General features: G+C 57.7%; 1 long non-coding RNA gene across 1 annotated transcript; it reads left to right on the forward strand.

Annotated features, from left to right (window-relative positions):
- The first annotated feature begins 204 nt into the window (after window positions 1–204).
- On the forward strand, window positions 205–21,115 carry LOC118149930 (uncharacterized). Its single transcript, XR_008478302.2, has 4 exons — window positions 205–632; window positions 5,316–9,768; window positions 18,357–18,492; window positions 19,650–21,115. It is a non-coding gene; the product is annotated as an uncharacterized LOC118149930 (long non-coding RNA).
- Window positions 21,116–21,539: the final 424 nt, after the last annotated feature.

Here is a 21,539-nt window from a genome sequence, read left to right on the forward strand (position 1 = left end):
GAATCTCACTTCTGTCCCCATAAGTGTGCAACCAGGAGTGGCCGCAGCCTCTCCGAGCCTGGAATTCTCCACCTGGAACAGGGTCTGTGAAGAGCTGGGCTGGCTTAGGGAGAGGACACGACTGCACCTGGTAGGACAGCCTCCTTGGTCAGGGCGGCACCTCCGTCCTGGGCTATCACCAGGTGGTGGTGGGCTGCAGGATCTGCGGAGCAGGGACAGGCTGGGAGCCCTGCTGAAGGAGAGGTGTCCTCCAAAGATGACCAAGGCTGGGCATCTGGCTCTAGGCAGGACTCCCAACCTTGCACCCCAAGTGGGCTACAGGTCAGTGGAGCTGCTGATCCCACCTGGCCTGAGACTGGGCAGACCCCAGCAGGAGCCTCGGGGACCCCCAGCTCTCTGTGTGACTGGGAACAGGATTCACGTTTCCAGGACGCTCTACCCAGGGTCTTTAAACACAAGTGAATCTGTCCTCAGTGTTTACAGCCAGCCCTGATGACCAGCAGAGGCCCCTCCCCAGACGGGAGCTGTGGCCCTGGCCTCTACTCTTCAGCCGGGGAAGAGGAGCCGTCTTGAAGCTTAGAAAGCAGCTGAGGTGGGGTGTGTGAGCCGAAGAGCAGAGGACACCTGCAGAGGTGAGCAGAGGGAGGCAGGTCAGGTTGGGGGCAGTTGCCACCAAGGGCTGGGGGCAGCCTGCTGGCGGGGGCAGCCAGATTGTGCCTGGGCTGCTGACCGACTCAGGATAGGTTGGCGGGGTGGGGAGCTGCCTTCTTTGGAGGACTTTGCAAGGATAAAGCGTGGGATATCAGAGATGACTCACATCTTCTTCTGTTCCTGGGTGGGAGGGGTCAGTATTGAAGGGAAGCCGGCAGGGGACACACGTGGGGTCACATAGCTGGGCCCAAACCCAGCTCTTTCCCAAGGAAGTGCTGGACTCACGCCTGGGGCTCCCCGGAGCGCCCTATAGAGACCACACAAAGGGGCATTCTTCAAGGCCATCCTGGCAGCTGCGTTTCTCGGGAGAATCCTTTGAGGACCCTTTCATCTGAGTGAAATTGCAGGTTTCCAGCCACGGTCAGAGCTCCCGCCACGCCCCTCAATTAGGGTGGCCCGCCCACTGCTGCTGGGGGCCGTCAGGGCAGCCCTTCCTGGGAGAGACAATTCCAGCTTCCACTGCCTCCTCTCGGGGGCCAGACCTGGTGTTTGTATCATGGAAACTGCTTTTAAAAACCCAGCTCCTGGGGAGACAGGGATGTGGGCTCAGCACTAGACTGAGTGCGGCCACCCCATCTCCCCAGGACCCTCTCTGGGCTCCCACAGCTGTGATGTCGCTGTGATTCAGAGTGGCTGCTGAGCACCCAGTGTGAGCCCCTCCTGGGCAGCTCGGTGCTGACGCAAATCAAAAGCTTACAGCCCCCAGAGCAGCTGCGCCACCCCAGCTGGCAGTCCTAGGCCGCCGGGTGGGGAAGGTGGGGTTCTGGCATGGGGCCTGGCATTCGAGGTCATCAGCTGCTCATCAGGGACAGCCAGCATGGGGCTCCCCGGAGGTCCGGGAGAGGCAGATACCTTGAAGCTCCTGGTGGAGACGGTGGTGTCATGAAGCCACAGATCCTGCCTGCCAGACCAGACCCTGCTAGTCTCCCTGTTCCCCAGGGCATGGTGGCCACTTGGCTCTGGTCACTGGCTGTTTGGCTCAAGTGACACCTGAAGCACGGCAGGAATCCAGGCCAGGATGCCCACAGGTTGTGAGGCAGGCACTCCCGCGTGCCCCGGGAGTGTCATGCAGGGTGGCCTCTGCGGGGGGCGGGGGGCTGAGTGGCACCTGGTCTGTGTCCTATTTCCTCTGGGTCCCTTACACCTGGGCTTCTTAACAGCAGCCAGTGGGAGCTGCAGCCCTGACTTCCAGGGGCTGCCTCACCTTTCAGAAGATCCTTGCTGGGGCAGCACATGGCCACACAGGCACACGGAAGGCTCCTCCAAGGAATGAGCCTTCTGAGAGCCACTTGGGGAGGCCTGGGGGCCCTTTAGGCCCCATCGGATGGGAGCCACCATGGAGACCTCAACTGCCCTGGAGAGTGCCACCCACTGCTCCACAGACACAGGCGGCCAGCCTACCGGAGCAACCTGTGCATCCTTAAATATACATTCACACACACATGCATATACACATGCACTCACACACGCATATACACATGCACACATGCGCCCACACACACACACACTCACACACGAGTGTACACATGTACGTGCAATCACATAAGCACATGCACGTGCTTATACACATGCACATATACATGCACTCACGCACACATGCACACGTGCTCATACACGCACATGCACATGCACTTACACGCACATACACATGTGCTTACACATATGTGTGCACATGCACACGTGCTCACACACACGCACATGCACGTGTACACACGCTCACACCCACATACACATGTTCACATGTGCTCACACACACGTGTTAACACATGCAACATAGCCATGTACACATGTGCTCACACTTACAGGTGTACACATGGGCTCACACACGTACACGTGCTCACACACATACACACACGCACGTACATACACATGTACACGTGCTCACACACAGGTTCACATGCGCTCACATGCACATACACATGTACACATGTGCTCACACGTGTGTAGACATGCACTCGTGCACACACGCATACACGTGTGCTCACACATGTACACATGCTCACACACATGTGCTCACACATTCCCGTGCACACTTACACAGCACCTGTGCATGCAATACGTATGCACACACACACAAAGCACTCACACATGTATATTACATGCACACAACACACATGCATGCAAAATGTGCACACACGGGCACACAGCACATATGCAGGTATGCACATACAAGCACATGGGTAAGAGCCAAGACCATGTCTCAGGATTTTAACTGTTTTTCTGTCCCCCTCCAGGACCCACTCACACTGTGCAGTTGGGACTGAGTCCCTCTGTCCTGCACTCCATGGGCATGGAAGAGCAGGGTGTCCGGGGCTGAGGACAGCCACCTGGGGGCTGACAAGGAGGCCACTGCCCAGGGTCAGGGTGATCCAGGTGGGCAGGACCAGACTGGAGCTGAGGTCAATGACTTGAGGCCCCTCCAGGGCACCTTTGCCCTTGACAGGCAGCCTGGGGCGAGAACTGGCTCCAGCCACCTTTTTCTGATATGTGAGGCAGACAGACATGACACTACCCTGCAGAGAAACCCCTCTGTGTGCACAGCCCAAGTTCACCGGGCGGTCAGAGCTGGGTAAGGACGGGGAACACAGCAGCCTGTGACCTCTCAGCCACTGCAGAGGCCACCTGTGTGGGTGGCCCTCAGAGGGCAAAACCCTGGAGACGCACCTTCCTGGCTTGTGCATTCTTGCCTGGAGACAGGAGCCACCAGCACCCCCCACCCCCGGCTGTTTACCTTCCGTCTGGCAGCCCAGCAGGGAGCCACCGCCCTCCTTCTCTTCTGGCCTATGAGGTCTTGTCCTGGCTTTGCCCTGGGCGTGGATGCTGCTGCACCATGCTACCCTCTGTCCCCAGCAACCCAGGGCCACCAACGGCTCCAGGGACAACCCTGCCTCTAAATTGGGGCCATGGACACTCAAGTTACCCACAGAACAAGTGCCCTTTTCCATGTAGATCGCTGAGGTGCTGACCCAGAGCTCCTGGCATTGCTGATGGAAACTTCCAGAAGCATGCAGCAGGATTGTCATAGGGTTAGGAAGCCAAGCGACCGGCAGACAGGCGGGTGCATCTCGGCAGGACCCCTCACCCCCGGGACGACCCCTGAACTGCATCTCCTGCTTGGATTGGGGCCAGCCTGCTCCCTAGACACCCCAAGTGCTCCCACAGCAGGCTGGGCCGGCGATTCTGGGCGGGGCTGGTGTAGCAACCCCAAAGACAAGCCTTGGGCCTGGGTGAACCCAGGGGCTCTGGCTGCAGCTTGACTGCCTGCCCAGGAATCGGGTGCTGCCCGGAGGGTTGTTTAGTCACCCCTGCCCTAGGAGGCTCCTTCTCCCTGTGGGCTCCCCTGCAGCCCCTACCCTGCTTCCCACTGCACTTCTCTAAGCAGGGGTGTGGATGTGGCTTTAATAACCTAACCCAGTGGCCCAAGCTGCATTTGCCGATGCACAGCAGGCTGACTGTCATGCCCCCAACATGGCCGGGCTGGTGGCTGCCACCAGTACATGTGGACAGAGCTGCAAGGGGACCAGCTAGCAAGAGTTTCCACCCTCAGGCACGGCAAAGGCCAGAGAGGCGGGAGCACCCCGAGCCCCATCGCATCCCGTGGGAAAGTGGTGGCCAGGAGGGGGTTGACGGAGGGTTGTTTGGTCACTCCAAGCTGAGGAGTGGTCGATGGCACAGCCGCCTCGGCCCTCCTTCTCTCTGGGCAGGTAAATGGAGGTCAGGTGGCCGCTAGACCGAGAGAGACATCTCTGCTCATTTTGGCTGAGCAAGGCCAAAGGCAGACAAGGGTTTGTTTCCCTGCCCACTCCCAGTTGAGAGTCAATATCCCACACACTCCACACTGCCCTTTAGATCCTAAGACGTAAATATTTGCTCTTCCATTAAGAAAATAATCAGCAGTCCTCCCGTAAGTGCAGCGTACACTCTGGTGCCCTTCAAAAGCAAACAAGGAGTGGAGAAGGCCTGGGTGGGGCTCCTGGGGCGCACACCAACCCCGTGGGCTCTGCCCCGACCTGCCTGAATGTTCTGCAAGCCCTGGGGAACCAAGGAAGGAAGCCGAGTGCGGGGAGAGGGAGGCTGGCAGGAGCCCAGGGCCCTGAGGCCAAGGCAGGGAGGAAGAACGGGCTGCTCCTGGCCACTTGGTATTGCCCGGCCATCCCCAGGCCCGGCCCCGGGACAGCAGGCAGTGGCTTCTGCGGGGAGTGAGCCGTCTCCAGGCCCCCAGCCCCCACTCAGCCTTGCCAGAGCAGCAGTCAGGGGCAGAGAGAGGCAGGGGCCTTCAGCAGCACAGGTCTGCGTCTGGGTCTGTTCTGCTTCTCACTGCACATGTGGCCTCGGCAGCCTGTCCACCTCTCCAGGCCTCAATTTTCTCATTTGTAAATGAGGGAATCGCAGCTTCCTGGCACCACCACTGACCTCCCTGGGGTGGAGCGAAGCTGTGGCCGGTAGCTGGGGACCTGTTGGAAATAGATTCTCGGTGCACAAAGGAAAGTTAGCACTGAGACAGAGCATTTTTCAACAACACAATTTTTACTTCCTGGACATATTTTACCTTTTGTTTTGTTTTGTTTTGTTTTACTTTGTAACATTTTAACATTTGCTCACAGCAGCTTGTGGCCTGGGGCTCGGAATCGGCTGTGCTGCGAGTGTTTGCACCACGGGAACTGGCAGACGCTGCACATCAAAGCCGGGTCACTGCCCACCCACGGCCCTGGCCTCCTGGGTCCCCACGTGCTCACCCCGGGGCTGCATTTTGAGCACCTCGGACTGGAAGGGCTGCTTATGAGCACAGCGCGTGGTCGACCCTCGCTGCAGGAGTCACGTGAATACACGAAAACCAAGAAGAACTAAACAGCTGGGGCCGTGTTTATCCCTCACGTCTTTACTTCTGCTGTCAGCACTCCCCAGGGCAGGGAGCAGCCCCTTCCCACAGTGCCCCCTGCAGAGAACACATCCCAGGAACCCACACTGCAGCAGGGGCGAGCACGGCCGCCCGCCTTCCTCCGACACCGCGAGGGCCTCCACGCAAGTCCCGAGCGGTCCGTGTGCGTGCAGGGAGGCCAGGCGCCGGCGCTCTCTGACTGCTGTAGATTTGTATGGAGCTGCCTGGAGCCTCCTGGGCCTGAGCGTTCCTGCGCCCTGGCCCCCAGGGAGAGGCTCCTCACTCCCGGCTCACGCAGCTCCTGGAAGTTGTCTCTGATCTGGACCCCGCTCCAGGCCACACTCTGGCTGGGCGCCAGGTTTGGGGCTGATCACTTGAGATTCCAAGGGCCCTGGGTTAGAGTCTGCTCCAGGGCGTGGGGAGGAGGAAGGTGCCGGCCGCCCAGATCCCACTGTCTCATCTGGGCCTGAGGCTTCGGCCCTCAGAGCTCCTGCTTCCCACTGCTCAGAGAGTGTGAGAAGCGCCTGCCCAGCCGGAGCTCAGTGAGGACCAGCTCTGGCTTCCTTCATTTCAATCACGTCTTTCCAGGGACCTCCGATTTTGATGCGCACCAGGGCTCCCTGGGCCTCTCTTAGAGGAGGGTGTTACTGGCTTATTTTCTGCCAACAGGAGCAAAGGATGAGGCAACAGGTGGACATGAGTTGGGGGGCTGGAGGGTCAGAGACCTGTGGTCAAGACTGTATCCACCTCGTGACCCGATGGGAACAGGCAAGTCTGGGGAACTGTAAGAAATCACTCCGGCCTTGTCATGTGCGCCGAGTGGGGGCCAGTCCCCCAGTGGAGGCCCTCCCTGCGGGTTCCTCTGCTCTTACCTGCGCCCCTCCTTCCTTCCTGGAGCACCCCTGCCCGAGCCTGTCCTGGCCCCATTTTAATCCACGCTGCTTCCTCCTTTGGATCTCCAGCCATCAGGGAGGCCCCTCTCAAGGGCCTGCTGAGCTCCACCACCCCCTCCTCCTGCAGAAGACACCTCTTTCACCCGCCCCAAAGACCAGGCAGCCTCCCTCTGGGTCTTTCCTGCATCCCCTCATTCCAGAGGGCTCCCAAGGGCAGAGGCAGCTTGAAGTGAGAGTCTGTGGACGGCAGGCCTGCCTCGGGAGAAGCACACACAGCCTCTGCTGGACTTGGAGGGTCCCAGCCACCCATGGGCAGTCACCATTCTCCAGCCTGGGGCATGCTGATCACGGCTGGGAGATGGTGCCACAGAAGGCCCAGAAGAGGTCCTAGCCCAGGCTGCTGGGTGCCTGGCCTGACTGCTTGGGGAGGGGCAGCCCCTGTGGGCCCCTGGAGGGCCTCTTCTGTGCCAGTGCCCCCACAGCACACACCGCCCAGGAATCCCAGGCCCCGGGTCAGGAGGGTGACCACTGCCTGCTTGCACCAGACTGAGGAGTGAGGTCTTGGAGCCTTTGCTTCCTGGCCCATGGCTGACCGACCCCTCTGCCAGGAACAAGCACGCCGGCCTCTGCAGCGTGGGCCGGGATAGCAGCCCTGGCAGAACGCTTCTGGATTGGATCTTTGTGTCCCTGATCTGGCGGCTCCCAGACCACACTGAGGGTGTCAGACACACTCAGGTCTCCATACCCCTTGGGGAGCTATGGCGGCACCCCATCTGTCTGTTTCCGGTGTAAAGGGGAGTCCACAGCTCCTGGAACCTGCCGGCCGCTTCAGGTGGTTGAGCCTGACCTTCCAGTTGGTACTGAGAGGTCCTTGGCTCTCACCCCCACCCCCACCCCCACTGCCACCAAAGAACCTGTGGTTACCTCAACCTCAGGCCATGTGGCAGGGACCCCAGGGCCGGCCCTTCCCACCAGGCCCAGTTGCAAAGGCAGGGGTGGACCCCAACCCTACAGAAAGCAGGGACCTGCGCCTTCCAGATGGCTCCCCCACTGCCCCAAAGCACTTGACTGGTCAGACCGTGGGCCCGAGAAACAGATGCCCCACTTAGCCAGTGCACGGCTTTCCAGGAAAGAGCAGCCAGCGGCCCCTCCGTTCCTCTGAGGACAGCGGGAAGAGCGTAGCCCTTTGTCAATTCCTTTCTTTCCCCAGCACGTGATAGAGCCACGCCTCGATGCTCAGCATTGATAGGGAGGACAGAAGTGCCCGGCAGGCTCCTTCCCCACCCGCAGCACCGGCCTCCAGCCCGGCTCTGGCCCTGCTAGTCATGACCATCACAGCCCAGGCAGGGAAGGGACGTCAGGGCCCAGGGACCCTAGGACTCCCGGTGGGAAGAGGCCTCAAATCAGCCAGGGCCTTAGGATGCTTGTGGTGGGTTATGAGTTTAGCATTTCCCTTTGAACAGTCATGGATTGGTTTTCTTGTGTATTAGAAAAAAACGTAGGGCGTAAAGACCAAGATGAGGGGTTCTGGAGTTTTTGGTGGAGGCTGAGTTCCTCGTCAGCCAGAGCCGGCTGAATGAGAAAACCGAATGGCACCTCGGGCGTGGCTGAGAGCCTGCTGTGTCTGGGGAGTGGCTGCGGCCGGAGGCCATGCTCCTGCCCGCGGTTGTGGTCAGCTTGCTGTCTCTGGAAGGGGCCTCCTGGTCTCTGGCCTCAAAGTGCAGAAGCAGCCACAGACGTGGAGGGGTGTGTTTGGCTTGTGCCAATTACACTGTGTTTATGGACCCGGAGATGGGAGTTCCGTGTAACTCTCATGTGTCACAAAACCTTTTTTTTTCCCCCTACCATCTATAAATGTTAGAATCATTCCCAGCCTGTGGTCAGACACAGTCAGGCTGAACTTGGCCACGACTGCAGGCCCACAGACCCAGGACGCTGAAGAAGCTTGCTGGGCGAGAGCACGTGGCATTGGGCATCGGGGCCTGGGCTGGAACTCCTGTCCCTACCTTGGGGCCCTTGAGGGTCTTGGGGGCATGGTGGACACTGGGTGTGGTTCCCGCCAGCCATATCCCAGCCCCTTCCTGCCCCGATGGCATCAGTGGGGGGCCTGTTGCCTCTGGGGCTGGAGGGATCCGGGCTGGGCCACCATGCAGGCTGTGGGATGCTGTGTGGCCAGGCCGGGCCCAGGAGGAGTTCCACCTGTCCGAGTAGAGAAAGAGGCCCCACCCAGAGAGAAACAGAGTGGATAGCAGCAGGGGGCTGGGTCACTGAAGGCCCCAAGCCCAGCTTCTCCAGGGACTCTCAAACTTCCATTTTTGCTTAAAGTTATTTCAAGTTCAGGTCTTGTTTCCTGCAACTCTCAAAATCCTGAAGCTCCACGAGTTTTCCCTCGGCTCCCAGAGGAGACCCTGGAGGACCCAGCCAGGCTCACTGCAAAACAGCTCCTGGGAGCTCATGGCCCAGCAGGACGGGGTCCCAGCCCGCAGCGAGGAATCTGGGCCCGAGGGCAGGGCCCACACGCCTGGGAGAGCAGGTGACATACCCAGAAACCCACCGCCTTGGACCTGCCCTGGGCAGCCCCGAGACGATCAGGGCGGCACAGACTGCGTTTCCCTGTGAGAAGCCTCCTCTCCCCGCTGCCAGTCACGTCCCAATCTGCTTTTGACCTGTCCGGGGCGCCACGGCCCCGCCCGGGAACTGGCTGCTGAGCCAAGATGAGCCTGAGGGGCCGGCAGTTGTGCCAGAATATTCCAAAGGCCCAGAGGCTGTCACAGACAGTGACGTGTGATAAAAATCCCCAAATGTCCCAGGACAGGAAGCCAGTTTAACCCTTCCCGTTTCCCTGCCTGCAGCTGCTGTGGAAACACAATCATTGCATAAGCAGGAGCTTACCGGTGTCCTGCTGGAAGCCGTGCGTGTGGCTGACAAGAGACTGACACACCCCTTGGCAAGCAGCGGCTGGCAGAGACCTGAATAAAGACCAGTGTCTTGGATTCCAGCACAGGCTCTAAGGGGGCGCTTGCTTCTTAAGGGGTCCAGGGGCTGAAGCTGGAGGAGGAGGCAGCCGGCTCCCGGGGGAGGGCGGAGGGCAGCCAGCACATCCCCCAAGGCCCTGTCCAAGCTCAACCTAGGAGGCTGGAGCTGCAGCCTCTGTCCCCTGCACTACCCTTGGGAAGGGGCTCCCGTGGAAGGGTTGGCTGTGCCACCAGAAGCTGGGCCTGCTGCTCATTTCCATGGCCCTGGTGGCCTTCATGGAGGAAAGCCATTGTGTGCAAAGGAAGGAAGGTAAGAGGCCACCTCCTTCTCTCACCCTTTCTGAGGAAACGGAGGCGAGTGACATCTGAAGTCCCAGGGCGCTCCGTGGCACAGCTGAGACTCCAGCTTCCATGTTCTGACTCCCAGGGAGGTGTCTTTGGGCCCCTGGGAGGGAGGCTGGTTTCAGAATCGGCTGCACATGTTCATTTTCCTCAATCCTGCATTAAAATTGCCTCAAGTCCTAGTTCTATGACACACGAATGTGTGTGTAGATTCTGCGCATACACAACGGAGCCAATTGATCAGCAAAAGTATGTTTTGCCATAATTTCGAGCCGATGTTTCCTATGTAGCGACTGTGGTTTAAAGTCTCTGAAAAATGCTAATAAGAGGTATGTGTTCTCTGGGATCCAGCTGAGCTCTCGAGGCCACCATTGAACCCAGGCACATTCCAGGGCAGGAGCTACCCGGTCACCTCAGGAAAGAATCCCAAGGGGATTGTCTTCCTCCGCAAGCTCACTCTTTCCCGGCCCCATCCCCCTCATCCCCTCTCTTGCCCCATTTCCTGTCACACACACCCTTTTCCAGACGGAGCTAACGCTCAGTCCTTCCACCCCATCACAGGTGGTCCGGCGTCTGGCAGGAGGGGCATGTGGAGAATAGCCCCCCAGGACCTTTGGGGGGACAGCCCCAAGCGCAGGGGTGCATCGAAGCCCTCTGACACCTCCCCCACTCCGAGACATTCTGTGCCAGCCCCAGGCGGCTGACTGCAGACCCCAGGGAACTGTAACTGTCAGAAGCCATCGGGACTGCGGGACCAACTCCCACTCAGACCAAATCTGGGATGGGACGGGGGTGGAAGTGTGGGGATGTGAGGGCCTGCATGGCTCAGGGCTCTGAGGGGACACTGAGCACAGGTGAGCAGCCCTCCCCATTCGGCCTGGACTACGGGGTGTGGGTCTTTTAGTGCTGAAACCAAGGAAGTCTCAGGCAGATCAGAGCCCTGGCCACCTGTTGGGGTGGACGTCTGGGAGAGCTGCCGGGTGGCGGTGTGCAGTTGAAGGCTGAGACCCCAAGGGCCTGCCATCCCAACAGTGTGCCTGCCACCCAGGTCCCACCCCTTGGTAGGGCAGTATTGAGTCCCAGCCAGTTCCTCCCACCCAGGCTCAGGTGGCAGCTGAGAAGGGCGAGGAGGATGCCTGGTCCCTCACACTGAACCTGCTGTCCTCAGGACAGGGGTTCCCCAGGGCCCAGGACACCATCTATGGAATAGCTGACCTGGGTCCCATCCCATTGCCAGTGTCGCCACACACGATTCTCCAACGCTTTTCCTCCCGACTCTGGGATACATCAGCAGGAGACACGGTGCCTGAGTGACATGAAGTGCTACAGGGTCCCCAGACCAGCAGGTGTGGGAGCGGGGCCTGCTGGGTTCCTGTGCAGGAAGCCACATAAATAGTTTAAACCCTTTTTTTCCTGACTGTAAAAATAATGCATATTCATTGATAGAGAGTTTGAAAATTAAGACCATTACGAGAAACAGAAGGAGAAAAACCAGCATATATTCACAACAGCAGGAGCACACCGTCAACACTGGGGCATGCTTCCTTCCTGTGCATTTCAACAACATAAAGCAATGTGTGTGTGTGGATGTAGGTGTGGGTGTGTATATGTGTGTATGTGTGTATCTATATGTGTGTATGTGTATATGTGTATGTGTGTGTTTATATGTATGTCTAAGTGTGTATTCGTGTGTGTGCCTATATGTGTATATGCATGTGTGTATGCGTGTATGGGGGTTTGTGTGTGTGTGTTTATGTATGCATATATGCCTGTGTGTGTGGGTGGGTATGTATATGTGTGCCTGTGCATGTACATACATGTGTATGTATGTGTGTATGTGTGGGTATGTGTATGTGTGTGTCTGTATGTGTATGTGTGTATATGCATGTGTGTATATGTGTATATGCATGTGTATGTGTGGGATTGTGTGTGCATGTGTGTGTCTGTGTGTATATGCATGTGGGGGTGTGTGTGTATGTGTGTGTGTCTGTATGTGTATGTGTGTGTACATCGGTAAGTGTGTATGTGTGTATGTGTATGTGTGTGTCTGTATGTGTATGTGTGTATATGTGTATATGAATGTGCATGTGTGTATGTGTGTATATGCATGTGTATGTGTGGGATTGTGTGTGCATGTGTGTGTCTGTGTGTATATGCATGCGGGGGTATGTGTGTGTATGTGTGTGTCTGTATGTGTATGTGTGTGTGTACATCGGTAAGTGTGTGTGTGTGTGTGTGTGTGTGTCCTAGCTGGGTTTTCTGAGATTCTGTATTTGTCTTTTTAGCATCCATTCATCACAGGGCCAATTGGATTCACTAAAATTTTCTTATTTTCTGTATTCTTGATACTCTGGCATTCAGGGACCCCTGCAGACCATCCCTCCCAGAGCTGGCTGATCTCGGAGCAACACAGGGCTTGACCTAGAGCAGGCAATGCTGTCTATACCCCAACCACCCGCTTCATCTCACTCTTACACCAAGCCAGCATTTTCCCTGCCCTACATGACCCCAGAGCCAGGCAAGCAGGGACAGCCCCTATGCCCCAAAGTCCACCAGAATGGTTCCGGCCAGCCAGTCCTGAGCTGCCCACCCACCTGCCCTGCCCTTCCCAGGAAACCACAAGAAAGACTGGTGCCTGCTCCTGCCCAACCTAACTGAAATTTCCTGCCCACCTCCTCTTGTACACATAAAAGTCTCCCTTCTGGGACATGGCCTCGTCGCGTTGACACTCAGTCATACCTCTGTAAACACACTCCAGGGTATGATTCTCATCCAGTCTGTGCGTGTATGGGGTGTGTGTGGGGTGCATGTGTGGGGTGTGTGGGGGGCGTGTGTGTGGTGTGTGTGGGGTGCATGTGTGGGGTGTGTGGGGGGCATGTGTGTCGTGTGTGTGGTGTGTGTGGGGTGCATGTATGGGGTGTGTGTGTGGGGTGCGTGTGTGGGGTGTGTGTGGGGTGTGTGTGTGGGGTGCGTGTGTGGGGTGTGTGTGTGGGGTGTGTGCGGTGTGTGTGGGGTGTGTGTGGGGTGCGTGTGTGGGGTATGTGTGGGGTGTGTGCGGCGTGTGTGTGGTGTGTGTGTGGTGTGTGGGGGGTGCATGTATGGGGTGTGTGTGTGGGGTGCGTGTGTGGGGTGTGTGTGGGGTGTGTGTGTGGGGTGTGTGCGGTGTGTGTGTGGGGTGTGTGCGGTGTGTGTGGGGTGTGTGTGGGGTGCGTGTGTGGGGTGTGTGTGCGGTGTGTGTGGGGTGTGTGTGGGGTGCGTGTGTGGGGTGTGTGTGGGGTGCGTGTGTGGGGTGTGTGCGTGTGGTGTGTGTGTGGGGGGTGTGTGCAGTGTGTGTGGGGTGTGTGTGGGGTGCGTGTGTGGGGTGTGTGCGTGTGGTGTGTGTGTGGGGTGTGTGCGTGTATGTGTAAGCTTAGCTCACTTCTGTAACTATGGGGATCCCCAGCGCCGTTAGTGCTCTTTCTCAATGCAGTTTGTAATGACTGTAGGCATCTCTCCTACGGATACACCCAAATCTCTCCTTTTGCTATTTTGAATTTGCTTCTGTGCATTTTTTAATTACACTGAGATGAATCTTTTCTGCATCAATATTTTCCCATATCTTGGGATCTTTCCTTACGTTAGAGGATCAGAAATAGAAGCCCAGGATTGAAGGAACGTTTTTGGGTTGCAGATTCACGGTGACCATATCCTCCAAAGCCTACCTGCATTTACGCTCCACGGAGGATTATCAGTTAAATAAAATCTCACCAGTCAAAAGGGAAGCTGGCGACCGGATGCGCGTTCTTTTGTTGACCAAATAGTCGAACCTTCTTCCTGGTGTTGAGTGGTCACTCACACTGACATCCTTGAGAACCCCTACTCCTGTTCTTGACCTGCCTTTCAAGTTGAGGTCTGTTTTAAAAAGGTAAACTGAGGCATGATACAATTTTTTTTTTTAAAAGAGTTGACTTGGGCAAATTGCCATTCATGAATTGGGCAGCCCCACACCAGAGTGAATCAGGAGCTCCACCAAGGGAACATGGGGCAGCTCTGCAAGGACAGAAGGCGTCTGATTGGCTGAAGGTACACAGTTGCCTGACGTAAAGCAGAGAAGGTGTCTGATTGGCCGCAGGTACACAGTTGCCTGACGTAAAGCAGAGAAGGTGTCTGATTGGCTGTAGGTACACAGTTGCCTGACGTAAAGCAGAGAAGGTGTCTGATTGGCTGTAGGTACACAGTTGCCTGACGTAAAGCAGAGAAGGTGTCTGATTGGCCACAGGTACACAGTTGCCTGACGTAAAGCAGAGAAGGTGTCTGATTGGCCTCAGGTACACAGTTGCCTGACGTAAAGCAGAGAAGGTGTCTGATTGGCCGCAGGTACACAGTTGCCTGACGTAAAGCAGAGAAAGGATCTGATTGGCCGCAGGGACATAGTTGCTTTATTGGGTCCACCCCATTGGAAAGTCCCTGGTTATGTAAGTTTGTTGGCTGCCTCTGATTTCTGGAGCTTAAGTTCTGTTTCTCCTTAACGTAGGCATTTGCAAGAAATAGCTCGGTTTTGCTTACCTCTGCAAATCAAGCAAGGGTGAGGTCACTTGTGAGGCCTGCCTGGCACCGCCCACTTGAGCCTCCTGGGGCCTGGTCTCCTGCCTGGCACCGCCCACTTGAGCCTCCTGGGGCCTGGTCTCCTGCCTGGCACCGCCCACTTGAGCCTCCTGGGGCCTGGTCTCCTGCCTGGCACCGCCCACTTGAGCCTCCTGGGGCCTGGTCTCCTGCCTGGCACCGCCCACTTGAGCCTCCTGGGGGCCTGGTCTCCTGCCTGGCACCGCCCACTTGAGCCTCCTGGGGCCTGGTCTCCTGCCTGGCACCGCCCACTTGAGCCTCCTGGGGCCTGGTCTCCTGCCTGGCACCGCCCACTTGAGCCTCCTGGGGCCTGGTCTCCAGCTCAGTGTAACAGGCCACTAAGACTTCTGCCTTTCTGTTTGGAGAAAGAAGTTCTTTGCTTATGAGGGGATTGTTGTGGGTTGAGTTGCATCTGTCTCCATCCCACTCCCACTACCTCAGAGCGTGACTCATTTGGAAGCAGGCTCTTTGCAGGTGGAATTCGTTAGGAGGCATGCTGGAGTAGGCTGGGTCCCTGGTCCAGTGACCGCTGGCCTTCTGGGAAGGGGAGATCTGGACACAGACAAGCTCTGAAGAGCGCGTGTGAGGAGGGAAGCAGACGGGGACTGGGATGCTGCTTCCACCAGCCAGGGAGTGCCAAGGGTCCCAGAGGCCCGGAGAAAGGCCCGGACAGACACTGCCCCACAGCCCCAGCAGGAACCAGCCCTCCTGACACCTTCATCTAGGGCCTCTGGCCTCCAGCACCTCGAGAGTGGATGTCTGTGGTCTGGACCCTCAGCCTGCCGTGCTTTGTGCTGTAGCCCCAGACCCCCAGGGGTCAAGCCTGACCAGTCGATGGCTGCCAGCATGGTCTCGATTTTCTCCATGGGGACAGAAGGCAGCTCTGCTCCCCTTTCTTGGCAAGGACTCTCAAGGCTGGCCCTGCGTGGTCCATGTCACAGAAAGGCTGGTCCCCATTTCCTCCCCAGAGAGGCTATTCCTGAAAGCCCAGGGTGACATGTCGCAAGCAGCCCTCAGTCCCAAGTCCCCTCTGTGACATCTGCTGCTGGTGCTAGGCTGCTGTAGGAGAGCCCAGCCTGAGGGTCTTCGAGCCATAGCAGGTGAGAGTCCCTCGGTCCTCCAGGATGCATCCTGGATAGAAGCTGCATGTGTCCTGTGCCAGCAAAGAGCCCAGGACAGCAGCTCCTGTTCCCCTGGCTGGGCAAACTGAGTATCTAATGAGGGCCCAGCACCAAGAACGGCCCCCAGCACAGAGGATGTGGGACGAAAGTGGTATTGGGCGTAGCACAGTTTCGAAAGACAGAGATGGAGCCTTGGGCCAGTACAGCCCAGGCTGCTGCTGGGTCAGAGTCAACGGGACAACCTGGCCTCCTGCTGAGGCCACAGCAGGGCAGGTGCAGGGCTTACTGCACATTGCGTGCACCTCTGTTCTTAGCCCTGCACTGTGTTTCTGGGGGCCTGGAAGCTGCACACTCACTTCCAGAGCTCTCATGCCCATGGGCGCCTCAGCCAGCTCTGCTGCAGGAGGAGGGCCAATGCTTCTTGCTTCCAGTTGGCATTGGTGGCCACTAGGGTCAGGGCAGGTGTCCTCGCCTGCTGAAGGTGGCCCCTCAGCAGCACATCCACAGCCAGATACAGCTCAGCAGCATAGACTTAGTGGGCAAGAGCAGCTCCTATCTCCGGGAGTGCCCTCCTGCCCTGGCCTCCCCTGAGTGCGCTTCTCCCTTCTGCTCTTCTGGCACCTCGGTAGCTGATTCCTGGTGTTAAAATTCCTCTGTTGGAACATCTAGACTGGCTGGTTTCCCTCACAGGAGGCTGACTGCCAGGCCTGCTTTCCTTTAGTGAAGTCAAGAATGAAAGAGCACCCCCGGGCCAGGGATAGCCAGAGACACATCCCATGCAGAGTCACCTGAGAGTGACCACCCCATCCTACTGCAAATACAGGTGCAAGCCGCAATGCTCATGCAAACACGAGTGTAAGCACAGACGCAAATGCAAGTCCAGACACATCAGCTGCACCTGAGACCACCCCTCCCCAGCACAGATGCACCGTGCACACACATTGTGCAGCTCCGCAGCTGCTCCCAAGACCACCCACTGCCCCGCCACAGATGCAACATGCACACACACTGTGCAGCCCCACAGCTGCACCCCGAGACCACCCCTCCCTGCCACAGATGCACCACGCACACACACTGTGCAGCCCCACAGCTGCACCCCGAGACCAGCCCTCCCTGCCACAGATGCACCACGCACACACACTGTGCAGCCCCACAGCTGCACCCTGAGACCACCCCTCCCTAGCACAGATGCACCACGCCCACACATTGTGCAGCCCCACAGCTGTACCCCGAGACCACCCCTCCATGCCACAGATGCACCACGCACACATACTGTGCAGCCCCACAGCTGCACCCCGAGACCACCCCTCCCTACCACAGATGCACCACGCACACACACTGTGCAGCCCCACAGCTGTACCCCGAGACCACCCCTCCCCACCACAGATGCACCATGCACACACACTGTGCAGCCCCACGCACACACACTGTGCAGCCCCACAGCTGCACCCCGAGACCACCCCTCCCCACCACAGATGCACCATGCACACACGCTGTGCAGCCCCACGCACACACACTGTGCAACCCCACAGCTGCACCCTGAGACCACCCCTCCCTACCACAGATGCACCATGCACACACACTGGGCAGCCCCACAGCTGTACCCCGAGACCACCCCTCCCTGCCACAGATGCACCATGCACACACACTGTGCAGCCCCACAGCTGCACCCTGAGACCACGCCTCTCTGCCACAGACACACATGCACACATGCTGGCATACTGCAGAGCATGGTGTGGTAGCGTTGTTTTTAACTGCAAAGGCCTGAACGCAACCTAAATATCCATGGATGGTTGTGAGCCCTCCAATGGGCTGCCACTCAGCCATGGGAAAGGCTGGGGCTGTGTGGTGGTGGGGACAGAGCTCTGACGCATGGCACTGGCTGAAGAAAGAAAAAGTGCAGAAGAGCACGTGGTGAGCCCACCTCTGCACAGAGGCGCAGACAATGCTTGTGCCCGTTTGCTCGTTAATGCACAGAAGGATGCTCACCGCAGCTGGCCATGCTGCTTGTCTCAGCGGGCGGGCAGGGAGCGAGCAGAAGGAAGGCTTCACAGAATAGATACCCTGTGGTGCCTTTAGAACTTTGAGGCATATGCCACTCTACAAAATACATGCAAAGATGTACTATTTGTTAAAGGGTTGAATTTGAGTAACGTCATTATTCACAAAAGACCCTGGCACTCCAGGCAGGCAACGGTGGGCAGGCAGCCTCCCGGGGGACACAGCCTACCCAGGCAGCGGGGAGCAGCAGGAGGAAGACTCCCTGCTTACTGCCGACCTGAGCTCAACCCAGAGGAGCCAGGCCTCTGAGCGCCTTGAGGCCGCTGGAGAGGAGGGCTCTTCCCCCACTGGAGGCCCCGAGAAACCTCGTCTGGGGCCAGCGCCTGTGCCTGCTTATTTGGCCGTAATGAATGGGCAGTCCTAGGAGCAGATGTGCCTCAGAACAGCCCAGCCAGACTGCCTGGAGAGCCACCTCTGGGGCCCACTTAAAAGCCACTGTGGCCACAGGGACACTGCTGATCCCTGTGGTCTGCAGAGATACTTGCTCAGTGTATTTATGTCACCTCACCCACCCCAGCCAGCCAGGGGAGCCCCTCAATGGAACCACCAATATCATAGCCCCCACCAGGGGCAGGCCCTGCAGCAGCCTGGAGACTGAGGTGTCCACACCATTGATGGCAGTGGCAAGGGGCTGTGTAGACGGGCAGAGCTGCTGGGGCCTTGGGGAGGCGAGGGACCAGCCACCTCCGGCAGCCGCTGGCCAGGCTGTGGGCTGTTGGGGAAGACTGACCACTGTGTGGTACAGGAAGAGGACTGCTCATTGTTTCAACAGTCTGTGTACCCCGACGGCGGGCTGTCTACTGGTACCTGGTCCAGCATCTCTCCGGTGAAGCCTGGGTGGTGCCAGGGCTTGAAAGCCCCTCCCCTGGAGAGCTCCCCTGTTGGTTCTGACTTGCTGTCCTTCGCAGGTGAGTCTTCCTGCCTGTCCCGCTAGCTTGAGGCCCACAGCCCCTCACCCTTCTTCCCAGGAGTGCCCTGACGTGCCTGCACTGCTGATTCTGAGCACAGGTGGCCTGGCTCCTGCACAGACCCCCACCCCACCATTTTTGGGTACACACTTCAAAGAGCCTACCAGGGTTCATGCCACTTCAAGAAACTGGTGCCCTGGGAATCTGGAATTTTCCAGCTGTCAGTCAGCGGTGCCCACCTGCAGGAGCAAACTCTAGCTCTGTGCCTTCCCAGAGTGAAGCTTTGACATAAGATTCATCTTCCAGCCTTTCATCCACTGTGTGTATCTATCCTGGCCTAAATAATATGGTGGTGGGACACTCGATAGGAGCCTGTCCCCAAAGAAATGAGTTGTAGCAGTAACTAGTCACTAGTAATGAAACACACACAGACAGATGGTTTACCGCTTTAAAAAATAATGCACTAGGCCAGGCACGGTGGCTCACACCTGTAATCCTAGTACTTTGGAAGGCCAAGACGGGCGGATCACCTGAGGTCAGGAGTTCAAGACCAGCCTGCTCAACACAGTGAAACCCCGTATAAAAATTAGCGGGGCGTGGCGGCGTACACCTGTAGTCCCACCTACTCCAGAGGCTGAGGCAGGAGAATCGCCTGAACCTGGGAGGCAGAGGTTGCAGTGAGTTGAGATCGCACCACTGCACTCCAGCCTTGATGACAGAGCAAGATTCCGTCTCAAAAATCATGATAATGCACTTAATAAGAAATTAGCAAAGCTGGACCCCCACCTGCTCCCATCCCGACAACTTTGAGTAGAAGGATGCCCTCAGAGAATGGGGGTGACCAAACAGGCCAGGATGTGAGCTCCCCAGGCCATGTGACTCTGGGGCCTGGGGCGGGGGCTGCAGCTCCAGGGAGGCCACACCATCCATTGATTCCGACATTCCCTGTGCACAAGGAGACGGTCTCCTGGATGTGCGAGTTCTCTCCTTATTTGCTGAGCAGGGTGTTAGAGCTTTGGTGTCTTTTACTGCTGGCAGAGGTCTTCTAAAAACAGATGCATCCATCTTCACGGCCTCCTGGCCGGCGGTGACAGGCATCCCAAGTTCTGCTTCACAGATGGAAAAAACTAATTAAACTGTGTTTTGTCCCACCCCAGGCAGAATCGGCTTTGGGGCTGGGAGCCACCCCGGGACCTGGCTCCCAAGGACACTGGCTGAGCCCGGTAGCGGGTGAAGGCTCAGGCCCCCGGGGCAGCTCCCGGACCGGCAAGGGAGAAGACAGGTGAGATCTGCAGGATGGATTTGTTCCCACTCTTGGAATTCATGATCACTTTGCTCCTGAGCCCCCAGGAATCAGCAAGAGTGTCCCCCCCGAATTAACATGCAGATTATTTGTATTGTTAAACGGCGCCAATTATTACTTGGAGAAAATCTGGCACTTCGGTGAACAAAAGGACATGGGGCGGTTTCTGGACAAAGCCAGATTTTATAGTACTCAGAAGAATGAGGTCCAGCCGCAGGCCTCACCTCCCTCCTCGGGGCTTGCGGCCCAGCCTGCCCCTGGCAGTGCCAGCAGCTTATCCGCCGGTCCCCAAGGCGAGCTGTTCCCTTCACACCAGGGCTCGCCTCTCCTTTCTTTGAGAAACGGGAACCTGGATGGATCCATCTCAGGGGGAATCCCCCGGAAGTGAAGCCTGAGGGCAGAGCGCTTGTGAAAGTGATTTATTGGGGGAACAGTTGCGGTTTTATGGGGTGAACTGCGTCCCTCAAATTCTCTTGCTAACCCCCAATACCCCAGAATGTGACTGCTGTTGAGACAAGGTCTTTCAAGAGCTGATTAAGGTAAATGAGGTCATGAGGGTGCCTGGTCCAGTATGACTGGCATCCTTATAAGAACACGGGACGCCAGGGGCCTGCGTGCCCACAGGGGCAGCCCCAAGACCAGGCAGCAGGGCCGGGTAAAGCAGCACTGGGGGCCTGGACCCCGGACTTCCAGTCTCCAGATGGTGAGAAGTCAGGTCTGCTGTCGAAGGCCTCAGGGTGCGATATTTCAATTTAGCGGCCTGAGCCAACTGAGGCCAGGGGAACGGGCTGGCAGCCAGGGAAGACAGCGAAGCCAAGATGTGGGCGGGAGGGAAGCTGCACGTCAGGCGGGACCCCTCCTGAAGACTCACAGCTGTGAGCCCCTAGCAGCAGTGGGTGATGAGTCCTGGGAGAGGGTGGGAATGGAGACTCTGACAGCACCTGCCCCTCCGCCCTGGACACTCAGCCAGCAAGATCAATGCAGAACTCACAGAACAGCCTCCACCCATCACTGAGCAGCCAGTGCCCGGCAGAATTATCTCAGCATCTGGACGGTGGCACCACGGGGACCTCGGGCTGCAGAGGACAGGCCAGCCTGCGAGTGGACATGGTGCCCGACCTCATGGCACCGTCAGCGAAGCCAAGAACAACTCCTGCCCTGCCCGGCTTCCCTGAGGCCCCGTGTCCTCGGAGTGCGTCTCACGGCTCCGGGCTCGCTGGCTTCTAAGTCCCGTCCTTCTGTCCTTCAGTCTCGGCCTCAGCCTTTACTCTTACGTCTCTCAGGGAGAAAAATAAACCTCTATAGCTGGCATTTGCAAAAGGGCTAGACTCTTCCTGAGGAAATAAATCGATTTCAGGCCACGAATATGCAAATATGAAGCAGGCCAACTCCTGGGAGTCAGGGCTGGGAGACACTGGAGCCAGCAGCCCTGGCCACGCTCACACCAGGCCCATGCTCAGCCACAGGTGGCAGGTGGTTCACTGTGTAAACAGACCACACACATGCACACACACACCACACGCAAACACCACACACAACACACATTACACACATGCACACACACCACACACATACACATACCACACACAAACCACACACACACCACACATACACACCACACACATGCACACACACCACACGCAAACACCACACACAACACGCACCACACACATGCACACACACACCACACACATACACATACCACACACAAACCACACACATACCACACATGTACACACCACAC

Source organism: Callithrix jacchus, chromosome 21, assembly GCF_049354715.1.
Source record: "Callithrix jacchus isolate 240 chromosome 21, calJac240_pri, whole genome shotgun sequence".
NCBI lineage: Eukaryota > Metazoa > Chordata > Mammalia > Primates > Cebidae > Callithrix > Callithrix jacchus.